This window comes from Hydractinia symbiolongicarpus, chromosome 5 (genome assembly GCF_029227915.1).
Source record: "Hydractinia symbiolongicarpus strain clone_291-10 chromosome 5, HSymV2.1, whole genome shotgun sequence".
Lineage (NCBI taxonomy): Eukaryota > Metazoa > Cnidaria > Hydrozoa > Anthoathecata > Hydractiniidae > Hydractinia > Hydractinia symbiolongicarpus.
Window position 1 is genome coordinate 16,135,878 of NC_079879.1, and position 13,749 is coordinate 16,149,626.

Genomic DNA, 13,749 nt, shown 5'->3' on the forward strand with positions numbered 1-13,749 from the left:
TACTAACTAGACAGGAGAATTTGGCGTTGAAATGTCTGGTTTAGTCACAAGTGACTCTAACACAGTGTTAAACGTTTGGTGTAGAGCGATTTATAAGTTTTGTAAACTGTGCCACACATTCATGTGGAGCGCTTTAGTACAAGTACAGTATGCAGTATGTCATAAATTTTGTGAAGCACACACAACAGTAACATGTTTCAGGCGTAATATATTTTTCAAATAATAACTTTTCTTCAAAAATACAGTTTATATGTTGTGCCCATCTTAGCGAATTTCTCAAAATGTTTCTTGCAAAACTTAAAAAGTGAATTTCAATCCAGGGTGAGCGCTTAGTATAGGTAAACAATGTTGCACATCCATATAGGTTTAATAACATTTGAAACAAAAAATTAGCGCAACTTTTGTTAAATAGAAACACAGGTAACAGCTTGTTGTTAACACTGGGCTTAGTGATTTGTACAGATATACTGTTTCGCACATACGTTTCGGCATAAAACCCATTTCCAAAAAACTATCCTATCGTCGGTTCAAACAAACAGACAGTTAACAACCTGTTATTATCCTACGCACCTAAAACAATTTTACTTTGTGGAAAATTTTGTAACCCTTTAAAAATAAAAATACAGTTTATAACCTGTTTACCCTCTCAAAGTAAAAAAAAACTGCAATATTTTATGGGAAAAGTTTCTGTGAAAGATCAAAAATTAATCGTGACATCATCTTTCATGATGGCGGCCAGAGCGGACGCAAGTTGGCTCTTGACAAAGATTCTTGTTGTTTTAATTATTGGTATACTTGTAAAGAAGCCACTGTTCACAAATAGTGAAGTTTTAACAAATCTAACACGAGTGGATGCTGCAATTTCTTTTGGTTGTTTATGGCAGTATCAAAAGAGGAGGAATTTAGCTTACGTAAAACGCAGTTTGTTTTTACCGCTACTTTTATTGATAGCAGGAGATATTGAAGCGTGCCCGGGACCACAAGCCGATGGAAATGTTGGTAGATTAACAGATTTTACTTTCAGAAAAGGAGTAAAGTTATTTCACCAAAACTGTAGAGGTTTGACAAATTGTTTACCAAATCTTACGGCTTTATTTTCGGGAGAGAAAAACTCAATTTTATCTCTCTCAGAGATACATATTGTACAAGAAAGCGATAACTTGTTTTGTATTCCGGGGTTCCAGTTTGTAGAAAAGAGACGAAAAACTGGCCTAGGAGGTGTTGCTATATACGTATCGGCGAATATAAACTGGAAACGGCGAGAAGACCTTGAATGTGAATTTTTAGAAAACATTTGGATCGAAATATGCCCGGAAAAAGCGAAACATTATCTAATTTGCTGTATGTACCGACCCCCAGACAATTCGCTTCACTTACACAAGAAGTGGAAAGAATATTTTCAATATACGCTTGAGACCGTTAACGACCTATCGCTAGAAGTTATCATTATGGCCGACTTTAATGTTAACTATAAAAATAAAAATGATCATTCAGAATTTAAAGAGCTAATGGCTGTCCAGGGATTTAAACAGTTGGTAACAGCGGCTACGAGAACAACAAGAGAATCAAGCACCCTTATAGATTTGATTTATACAAACAATCACTCGCTAATTCGTTCCACAAAAGTTATACCCTTGAGTATTGGCGATCACGATTGCGTCGCTTGCGTTCGAAGACACATTGGTCAAAAACTTCCACCAAAAGTAATTACTTGTCGTAATTATACCAACTACAACCATGATGATTTTTTAAAAGAATTAAATAAACAAAATTGGAAGCATTTGTACACATTGACTGATGTAATTAGTGCGTGGAGTTATTTTAAAAATATTTTGTTAACCGTAATTGATAAACACGCGCCGCTCATACAAAAGAGAGTGGTTAGGTACGGAGGTTAGGAGACTTATGTCTCGGAGAGATACTGTCCTGAGGAAGACACAAAAATCAGGCAACAGTGCTGATTGGCGTCTTTATAAAAACCTAAAGAACCGATGCAATAACATGATAGGCTTAAACACATTTTCCAAAAAACCTTTATTGCAATTCAGTTTAAAAAAACACAGCGGAAACAGCCCGTTGTTACCCTTTCCAGTTAAAAATCAAACAGCAGTATATATAAGTTTATTTTGCAAACAAGTTTTCATGACAGTAGGATAAAAAGCTCTTATTCCAAACTGAACAAAAACGTTGCTAGAGCCATATTGGTGTAAAGATCAGGTCAAGTTACAGAAACAGAAATTAGGAACATTATTTGTACATCTTGAGAAATTAAATAGGAAATAATGAATATAATTAAAGATTTTTTAATACCTGTTGACGATTGTATGAGAACCAGAATTTAAAAAGCCTCAGTAATAAGAAATGATGTTGAAAAATTTCCCTAGCTATATGTTATGTATATTGAAATAATTTTAGTTTCTGTAACTTGAGCCACACTGGTATATGCTCAGCAGCAGGGTTAAAAAGTTTATTCCCCAACGTGCGTACAATATATATATATATATAGCTACAACCGCTACAAAAAATATGGCTCTCTATCCCCCCTCAATGTTAAAAACTGCTCTTTGTGGCTAAGCAACATAACCGATTACACGTGACATACCTTTATAAACATTGATCATGGGTAATAACGGAACGTACTATCTGTAAAATATCTGGCTAGCTATGTTCTTTTCCAGACTTTGCTAAACTTTTTGGTTCTTAGTTTGTGGTATAAAATTGCCAGGGGCAACACATTTTGTGGATGATTGTAGCTAGCTAGCTAGAACAAGAGCTATATATGTGATGGGACATTCCTACAAAGTAGAATACATGGAATCACAGTCCCAATATTTACTTGCAGAAATGGAGGTAAAAATATAAACAAACCAAGCAGACACCTTTTACCTCCATTTCTGCGCACGCAAAAAAACACGACAATGTGATTGAGTGTATTATCTCACTCACTGTGTAGTATATGTAAAGCGAGCTAGCTATAGCCAGAAAATCTATTTCTTTGTAGTTAGTTTTATACTAGCCAGAAATACATTCTACTACGCTCTACTACAGGCTACTACACTCTACTACAAGCTACTACAGACTACTACACTCTCCTACAGAGAAATACGCTCTACTACACTCTACTACACGCTACTACACTCTACTACAGAGAAATACGCTTTACTACAGAGAAATACGCTCTACTACAGAGAAATACGCTCTACTACAGAGAAATACGCTCTACTACACTCTACTACAGGCTACTACACTCTACTACAAAGAAATACGTTCTACTACGGCCTGCTACAGAAAATAACGTACTGCTACACATCGCTACGAAAAATTACGCTTTACTACATTGTACTACAAGGAAAGAAAGGGCTTGCTACACTTGACAACAGACATTGATGAGCCTCACTACAATGTGCTTTATGGAGAATAGCACATCATTATCTCCACAATGCTTGAGAACGTACATAGGTCTAACGCATGTTACATTACTACTATTATTTACCCAGGATAGCCTCTTCAGTTCCTATTGGTACTGCTATCAACGAGGGTCCTGCGAAGGGGGTCCTAGCGCATTTAAAGCTCCCATTTGAGCTACGAAAGTCGTGGAAGCACACCAATCGCTCAACTAGACAACCGCCTAAGATATCAATCCTATTTTCATGCTGAGCGCTAAGCAGAAAGGATAGATTCACACTTTTTATAGTCTCTGGCATGACTCGGCCAGGGTTTGAACCCAAGACCTCCCGCACTGAAAGCGAACGCTCTACCACAAGGCTATCAGTCGGTATGTTGAATACTATATCTCCTTCATATTCAGGAAGTAATACGTGGCAACTTACCGATATTTTTGACGTATAGGGGGGACGAGGCGCGGAAATTGAATAGAAATCCTATATACTCTCCACCGTACTTCCTTTTTCTTTTATATTTGGCTTATTTAATGTTGAAATGGAATCCGCTACGCTACACTGAGGACATTTGAATGTTGGATAGCTGAAATATATCATAAAGCAGGTTTGCTTGACGATAAACCTAATGTGGATGATACAATCCCTGGACAAACCTATGGTCATGTCGTTCATACAGAGAATGATCCAATGAGGGATATGAAGATTCCCTTCTCTGGAGATCAGCTAACTCGTGTCCGTTTTGCTGGAGCCAAAGATTTGATATCTGGTGCACACACACCGACTGATTGATTAGAGCACTGTGGCCCATTTAAACCGGTAATGTGGCATACAAAGGCTTCATTGCTCCAGTATTGCTATGTTTTTTTTTTCAAATGAATTGACAAATGAACGGGGAACATTAATTTTTCAAGGAGAAATATAATCGAAAAGATGCAACCCCTGCTAAAGTAATGAATTCATACGAAAGCAGTGCGGAGTTATTTTTAAGTGTCGGCACGTCATACATAATCGTTGCAGCAATGAAGTTTTTTGGCATGGAAACCATGACAGATAAACCTACAAAGCATGAATTTCCAAAAAATATTTCACATGCAAGTAATGATAAAAAAGAAGAGTATTTCACACAAGTTACTCAATGTTTTATTCAGGAATACATATTACAAAAATATCAAAATATTCCAGATGATGAGGATTATTTGAAAAACTATTCTCTTTGTATTTCATTTTTGACAGTCTTGGTTCTCCAATTAAAAGATACATCAAAAGAAGGTGATGGAGGAAGAAATTTAATAAATCAAAAAATTCTCCTTTCCGTTTTTAGATCACTGGGATCATATAGCAAATATGCGATACAGATGTTTGTCAGTATAGCCCAAATTGAAGCAATGCTTCCACCTAGACTATCAGAACAATTTAAATAGGGCTTCTTTGTTAATTGAAGGGGAGGAGTTGGCTGTAATATGGAAGAGGATTTGGCACAAGAAGTCAGCAACAAATTGAGTAAAAACATTCTACAAAAGATGGGTCCAAATAAAACCCTAGAATCAATCAGTAACGTATGCAAAGCTGTCAATGGTATAAAGCAGGTTGTTGAAAATTATGATCATCTGTTAGGATTCCACAATGTTTCAACACAACATACAACTCGAGATTTGTTGAGTTACGAGAAGGAAATGGTTGAAGATCTGTTAGCAATAAAACCTTTCGATCATATTACAGGACGGCTTCACTATTCATTCCAAAATGTAAAAAGATCTCCATTGAGATATTTGAACGTGGTTGAACATCATGCATGGCTAGCAATTTAAAAATATATAATGAATGATTGGGTAAAATTTTCTGTCAAATTTTCAAAAGCTTTTATATATATGTTTATTTATGTATATAATGTAAATATGTAATATTTGATTTTAACTATATAAGATGCTGTTGAATAAGTTCATATATTTCCAGAGCTATGTCTTCATCAAATATACCATAGCTAAGAAGATCTTTTTCGATGTTATTTTATCAATATTATCTATTATTTTAGCATATGTGTTACCAGTGCGTATATCAGCAAACAATGTATCAGCTCTTGTGTTTAATTTATTGATCAATAATTCCAAGGCTGGCAGAAAACCTTTGTCAATAAAGGGAGAAGGTTTCTTGATTTCTTTTGGTTTTCTACTTTACAAGGATAGAATTTCACAGTTGCAAAAACACAATTCTTGTTTTGTGTGTTTGAAGCCAAAATAATTTCGTAAAAAAACTTCTTAAACAAGTTGTCAAGTCACAAAATTCTTTCATATGCTGGTCAACATTTTTTTTATTCGTTGAAATGTCTGAATTATTGTAATACAATATTGCTTCTGCTGGTTGACCACGTCGGGCTGCCCGTCCAATTTCTTGAATGTACAATTCAATGTTGGACGGGGGAGAAATATGTATAATCTTTATGGCAAATGGTGTGTTGACACCCATACCAAGTGCTGTAGTGGCAAAAATTATTCTTATTTTAGAGTTTTCATGTTTTATTTCTTCTAAAATAGTTGTTCTCATCAATTATGTTTGTGGTGAGTGATACTGACTAAAAAGTCGAGCAGATGGATGTTTTTTTATTATCAACATACTGGTCTTCACCCAAAATTCTTTCAAACAATCTGTATGCATAGGCACAATATTTTAACTTTAAATAAATAATTGTCATAGGGTAGTTTTGTTTTTTGTGCTTTAACTCTGTTGCGATAGGTAGTAATATATCCTCATATCCTGCTAAACCTTTGCAATTACTCATTCTTATTTCTTTTTTTAAAAAAATGCTTTTACGATTTGGATTTGCTGTAACCACTTTTTTTTTTTAAATTACGTAATTTCGTGGGTGAAGCAGTTGCTGTCAAAGCTAACATGATACTGTGAGGGAAGAATGCTTGTAAAACTGATAAGTTTTGAAATTCTGTACGAAATTCTTCACCCCTAGATATAACATACAGTAATTCATCAATTTTTTAGCTTAACTGTATTATGTGATAAATTTATATTATTCAATTATTATAGCTATACATATACACATATTTTGTTTGTGAAACTTTTTCAAACGGATATATAATATATATTAGTTTGTTTATATATATTTAGTTGCATATTATTTTTGTATATAATAGCTATGTATGTAGCTAGATTTTTGATATGTTATGTTTACAAAGAAAGCTAGCTTGCTAGCTATACTTACCATAATTCCACACAATGCGCGTCGTCTATCACACAAGCCACAACATTTTCCTCATAAATTTTTGATCTTAATATTTTCCTTCCCTGATCTGATAACAGCAGGCCTCGTCAGGAAGAAAAATGCTGGCGTGCGAGCTTCGCACGTCATGGTACTTCTTAATAATTTTGAGGCGTGCGTTGTTCGCACTGCATAATTTTCAATGGCGTGCGATGGCGTGTGCTCATTTTTGTTCCATTTTTTTTTTCGAATAATCATAGAACCCACATACAGCAACACTAATTTTGCTATGTTTTGAAAAGCAGGTAATTTGTTGCGACGAAACTAAAATGTGCGATGCGTTCATTATTCATTATTTTTGAAAAAAAAGTATACGACGTAGCAACAGAACGAAGAAAAATTATAAAACATGCAAGTTACAGTCATAAAACTCTTTCAGCTAATAACTTTTTTGTAAATATTTTTTATTTTTATATTTTTCAAAAAAAATATATCATTAAACATTAAACTGTTTTTTTATAAAAAATCCCTCACGTTATTATTGTTGCTTCGATCTTAAAACATTCCCCCCTAAACAAAACAATAACAAGCTTTGTGACGTCCTGTTTCTATGGCGATGTTTTAAAACTATACAGATTGTTGTCTGAGTTGTAAAGCAATGTTTGTTGAAAAATATTCAGAAAGCAAAGTCTGCATGTGGCAATTAATCACCATAACTATAATTAGATATCATGCTGACTCTGTGTTTCCGAAAGAACATGCTGGAAGTGATTTCTGCGAAAGAACATGCTGGAAGTGATTTCATATAACGAAAGTAGCAAAAGCATTTAAAGAAGTAAAAGACGGAAAAGTTGAACTTTAAAATTTATTTATTAATTTCAAAAGGGCAACTAAATTAAAAAAATTAAATGGTGAATTAAAATTAATGTCTTTGTTTTTCTTTAATATAACTCGCGAGTAACATATATTTTTTTAAAGATTTACTTGCGAGTAGTTTAATTATTGATTACTCTTATTTATTTTACTTGCACTCGCATTGTACTCTCACTCTGAATTATTTTACTCACATTTATTTGTACTCGTACTCTCAAAGATGTGTAGCTTTACTCACGATCGGCACTTTATATTATTCCCGTAGGCCTTCATTGAACAGAACATTATTTAATTTGGTGTGCGATTAGCGCACGCCTGAGGTATTTAGTGTTTTTTTTGGCGTGCGAAGATCGCACAGGAACATTCAAACATGGCGTGTGTGGGCGTGTGCGCCTGCGATCGCACGCCATTCCTGACGAGGCCTGTAACAGGGACTCTGGATGTGCAAATAAAATTTTACATTTGCCTGCAACAATGCTTTTTGAAATTTTGAAAATAGAATTTGATGCATCATTCAAATCTTCTTTAAACAAGGGTTTGTACTTCTGACTATTAGCTTGGTCTTCGAGTTGTAAGAAACCACATCCAATGCCTACTTTAGTTAAATATACTAGCTGATCTTGAATAATTGATGTTAAAGGAGAGACAACAAGTACAATATTGCCTGCCTTTCGTTCTGGAACAAAGTCGGGTAAAAGTTGATAAATTAACGATTTACCAAACCCAGTAGGCAAAACAGCTATAACGTGGTGTCCTTCTCCTAAATACTCGAAACATTGAACTTGTTTTGGTTTCAAAATAAACGAGGGCAACTTTTCATACTTTTCAAAAACATTATTCAGCCGCTTGAAAACACGTACCACATCTGTCCTTCTCCTAAATACTCGAAACATTGAACTTGTTTTGGTTTCAAAATAAACGAGGGCAACTTTTCATACTTTTCAAAAACATTATTCAGCCGCTTGAAAACACGTACCACATCTTCCCAGCCCATCGCCAAAATTGTACATATGCAGAATTTGCATAAATTAAAAATAAACCAGAATCTGGTTCATTTGATGCCCACGTGACCAGCCTGTGCCAGCGCCTTTTCAACGCCACGGTAAAGGGTGCTGGAGTCGAGTAGTATTAGTGGAAGGTTAAGAGCTGGCATACAGTTTGTATGCAAGCGTTGCAAAGGTGAGATTATAGAGAATGAAGTATTTCCAGCTTTAATGATGTACAACAGTGGCTCGTTAGAGATAGTTAAGAACTTCTGTTACTTAGGTGATATGTTGGGCAGTGAAGGGGGTGTTGGAAGAAGTGTTACTTGCAGGATAGGCTCTGCTTGGAAAAAGTTTAGAGAGTTACTTCCTTTATTGACTAGCAGAGTCCTGTCAATTGGGGTAAAAGGTAGGTTGTATGAGGCCTGTGTAAGAAGTGTTATGTTGTACGGTAGTGAGACATGGGCAGTGAAGCAGGAAGATCTTGATCGTTTAGAAAGGAATGATATGAGAATGGTTAGGTGGATGTGTAATGCCAGTCTGAGAGACAGAAAGAGTTCAGATGAGCTAAGAAGCAGGCTAAGTCTCTGTAAAATTAAAGATGTTATCCAGATAAGAAGATTGAATTGGCTGGGGCACTTGGAAAGAATGGAGGAGGATAATTGGGTAAGAAAGTGTAGAGACTTGATAGTTCCTGGGGCAAAGCCCAGAGGCAGACCGAGAAAGACTTGGCAGGAGGTTATAAGGACAGACTTGATAGAGAGGAAGTTGAGTTTAGATCTAACACAGTCTAGATCAGATTGGAAGAGGGTCATTAATATACCCCGTCCAACCCATGCTAGCATGGAAAACGGACGTTAAGCCGAGAATGATGATGATGATGATGAGTCGAGCTTGCGATGTATTAGCTAGCTAAACATACCCTTTCTTTTGTTTCTTGAAAATGACCTTCCGTCCATTGCGACCAAGGCGATATAGCTATCATCAACTCAATTTTTGTTTTAAGTGCTATGCATCTGAGGAAATGTCATGTGATATTAGTAAAAGTAACTAATGAATCACGTGGCTGTATGCCTACCTGATCTTAACTGAAAACGGCGTGTCTCGACCAACCAGATTTTTGCGGAAGAAATAACCATAAAACAAATTGGGTAAGTGGGTCAAAAAATCCGACATTTTCAAAAATTTGATGTACTAGGGGAAAACGCGGAAATTCGTCACGCTCTAATATATTTATGGGAACGAGGAAAATAGCTCCGTTCGAGCAATGGCTCTCTCTCCGCAATCAATATAGAAAGTGTTGCAGAGCGTGGGACTGAGTCCCCTAGGTTCGCAAGCGAAAAATTTTAAACACCACTTTCGGTTGAATTGTATAATGAATCATATAAAAAACAAAGTTCCCACGTGCTCCATGGCAGTCGATCAAACGGTTTCATTTTCGCCTTGACGAAACATTTGCTGGGGTTTCTGCATTGGCAGTACCGCAGTGTGTTCCGGACGCAAGATTGCATGGGTTAGTGACATATTTTATTTAAAACGGAACAAGAACAGTGTCCAACGAAAATAATTCTTTATCGGGAAATTATTTCTGGGGTTTTTAGAAATTAAACGATCACCTTCATTTTTTGGAAACGATTACATACATGTTTGCTTTTACCTTAGGCTCAGAAAGACCAAATTTTTAGAAATTTTCAACATTAAGAAACTTAATGTACAATAGAATATATATATATCAAAACCATAGTCCAAACGCTTGAGGCTCAACTTATCAAATTTTAAGAAACTCCGTCCAGGCTCAACCAAATGCTTAGGTTTTTTTTAAAAAAATATGTAGATAACTAGCTATGGCAAGAAATATCTCACTGAAGGTCTGCTAGCTACCTAGTATGTGGAACTAGCACTAGCTAGCTAGCTAATACATATGCTTTCTTTATACTAGCTAGCTAGCTACGCTAGACAAAGTTTCCATATATAACGAAAAAAAGCCCTTATTTGGGGAAGCACTTCATGGAAGGATCCATTTAGTCTGTGAATATGTCGTATCCGACATTGTCGTATTCTTTCCAAGACGACAACGGCATCCGACACACGACGTTAAGCAATTTAGTATACATACTACCGCCTAGCATAATAACTTGTAATATACAGTAATACAGTGTAATACCTAGTAATATTCAGTAATGTACTGTAATACCTTGTACTATTCAGTAATACACTGTAACATCCTGTAGTATTCAGTAATATACTGTAATACCTTGTAGTATTCAGAAATACACTGTAATATTTTGTAGTATTCGGTAATACACTGTAGTACTTAGTAATATACTGTAATACTTTGTAGTATTGTGTAATATACTGTAATACCTTGTAGTATTATTTGGTAATACACTGTAGTACTTAGTGATATACTGTAATACTTTGTAGTATTCGGTAATATACTGTAATACCTTGTAGTATTCAGTAATACACTGTAATACCCTGTAGTATTCAGTAATATACTGTAATACTTTGTAGTACTCAGTAATACACCGTAATATTTTGTAGTATTCGGTAATACACTGTAGTACTTAGTAATATACTGTAATACTTTGTAGTACTGTGTAGGTATTTAGTAGTACACTGTAATACCGTAACTGGTCGATAAGGTCCGTCAAAAATCCACTTAGACAGAGAAAAAGTAACAAGAAAGCTGCATTTTAATTTTGATGACGTCAGCACTGTCCCGTTCATATACTTAAAAAATATTCTTAAAATTTTGTTAACTCGTAACATCTCAAAATAGCATAAATTAGTATACCCGTTGCCTTCATCGTATAGATCTTGAAACCCTAATCAAGAAAATGTATAGGATCAAGTACTTTTGACAAACGGTTTATATTGGGGTTAAAGGAATTTTGATGACGTCATCAACCCGTCCACTCCGAAACGGATTCGCGGACCCAGGTTTGGGAAAGTTACCCAAATTTGTTTTAGGTGTTCCCTAGTTACTTACGCGGTGAAAATTCATTGACGTCACCACCTCGTTTCCAAGTAATTTTACCTCAAAGTTTTAGGTGCAATTTAATGGCTTCATTAATTAAGTATAGGATGTATATTGAAGTTAAAGTAATGTTATTGACGTCGCGCCGTAACGTCAGAAAATTTAACATATTAGACATGCATTTTTCGGCAACATCAAAGGAAAATAAACAAATCCGCTCAGGCAGAAAAATAGATTGTTTAAGGTGTTTTACTGACGCCAGCATTGCATTTGTATATCCCTATATCCACATATCCCTATATCTACATATCTGTATTCACATCACACAATTAGTACATAGCATGTCTCGAGATGCAAGTCACAAAAATTCGTAAGAATGATGTCTTTCACATGGCAATTTGGAGTCATGGCTCAATTGATGATTGTCAGCAGTTACTTTTGTTGACGTCAGCATTTCCAAGTAGCCGTTATGGAAAAAATAATTGTTAGTATGTCAAAATTCCATAGATTCGCCAGTCCTTCAAAGTTTATGGGAAGCCTATCGCAACAAATTATGACGACTCTCGTTACAAAAGTTTTGTTTCGTTTCTGTAATAAATATAGTGGCGTTGTGCAAAAAGTATTACTTTGTTAACCCTGTTATCAATTTCAGATAGTAAATTTTTGGGTGGAGAACCCCTTTAATAAAAGCTGTAAAAGTAATAATATCCCTTATTCTTTACAGAAAAGTTCTTGGAAAGAACGTTTAGAAGGGTGTCTTGTGATTTCATTTTATGCAAACATTTTATCCAAATCTTTAACCTCGCTCCCAGGGCATTTTGCCTTTTTGATTACTTTGATAACTGGCCATATGATTGCTTATAATTTATGAAAATTTATGCACGTTAACTGCCCTAAAAATTTTATATCTGCCTTTGCGGGTGTTTTTTTTGAAAATGTGGTTGTCGATTTATCTAATCTAATCTAATAGATAACAATTAGGCCAGCTAAAGTCTTGCAAAAACTATATGTTGATTTTTGTTACATTTATTATTCACTTCTTGGGTAAAAATCGCAACGTTGCAAGTCCATCTTGGGGTTCGTTTTTATTAATATATTGGTTAAAAATATGTATAGTAAACATAATAAACTTGCTATACTAGTCAGGTTCATGTCAATTGTTGATTGTATTAGTTGTTGTCACTTTCGGTCACTTTCAGTCTCTTTCATGAAATCAGGTCTCACACAATCTCTTAAAATTGATCTAGGAAAAATGATTTCTTGTCTCAATAACACGTTTCTTTTTATAAGAACCGCTGAAATCTTACCGCAGTCTGGCAACCTCGTATCCAAGGGTTCTTGCTTTCTTAATATAGCCATCAAGGAAGTGCTGGAGGCTGTGACATCAGGCAAAAAACGCTGAGACTAGCTGTGTTTTTTTGAGCAGTTCCCAGCTTGCTTTTTCTTATTTTTAGTAACAACACAACGTCCAGAATCCAGCCTCATTTTGTTCTTAGTTAATAATCTATGACACGGGTCGATTTTGTATTAGGAATACATGAATTATTTTTGGCGGAATGAGGTTTATAACGCGATATATTTTTAATTATTCCTGGGCGTTTTCAACGAGCTAACGGCTATTATTATATCCCGCATAATAAGAACGCCGTCTGTCAATTTACGCGCGAGAGAAAAACTTGGGCTACGGAAAAACGAAATACAATATAAAAACGGCAACTGATTCCGTATCCATATCATTGTCCGCCTGTGAAAAGTTACTCCGGAGTTCTTGCGCGTAAGGGCTTTACACTGAAAACAAATCTGCACATGGTAACTTGCAGTTGAGCTGTCTTGTTTGGAATACAAAGTTCGTGATCTCTGATTGTAGAGATAATCCAAGCTATGCGCCAATTTTCCGTGGTTTTGAAGCTTGGAGATGTAGATATAAGCTCTACATTATTATTCTGTACCCTTCCAGATATTTCCAGATATTTATGAAACGAAACAAAAACGAAACGAAACTTAATTTGCTGCGATAGGCTTCCCATAAACTTTGAAGGACTGGCGAATCTATGGAATTTTGACATACTAACAATTATTTTTTCCATAACGGCTACTTGGAAATGCTGACGTCAACAAAAGTAACTGCTGACAATCATCAATTGAGCCATAAATCCAAATTGCCATGTGACAGACATCATTCTTACGAATTTTTGTGACTTGCATCTCGAGACATGCTATGTAGGTAAAACGATTTTGACCCCCGTTTTCACATAATACTTGCCTCTGTAAACCCCTTTCCCTTCCAACATGGATAGGGTTGAA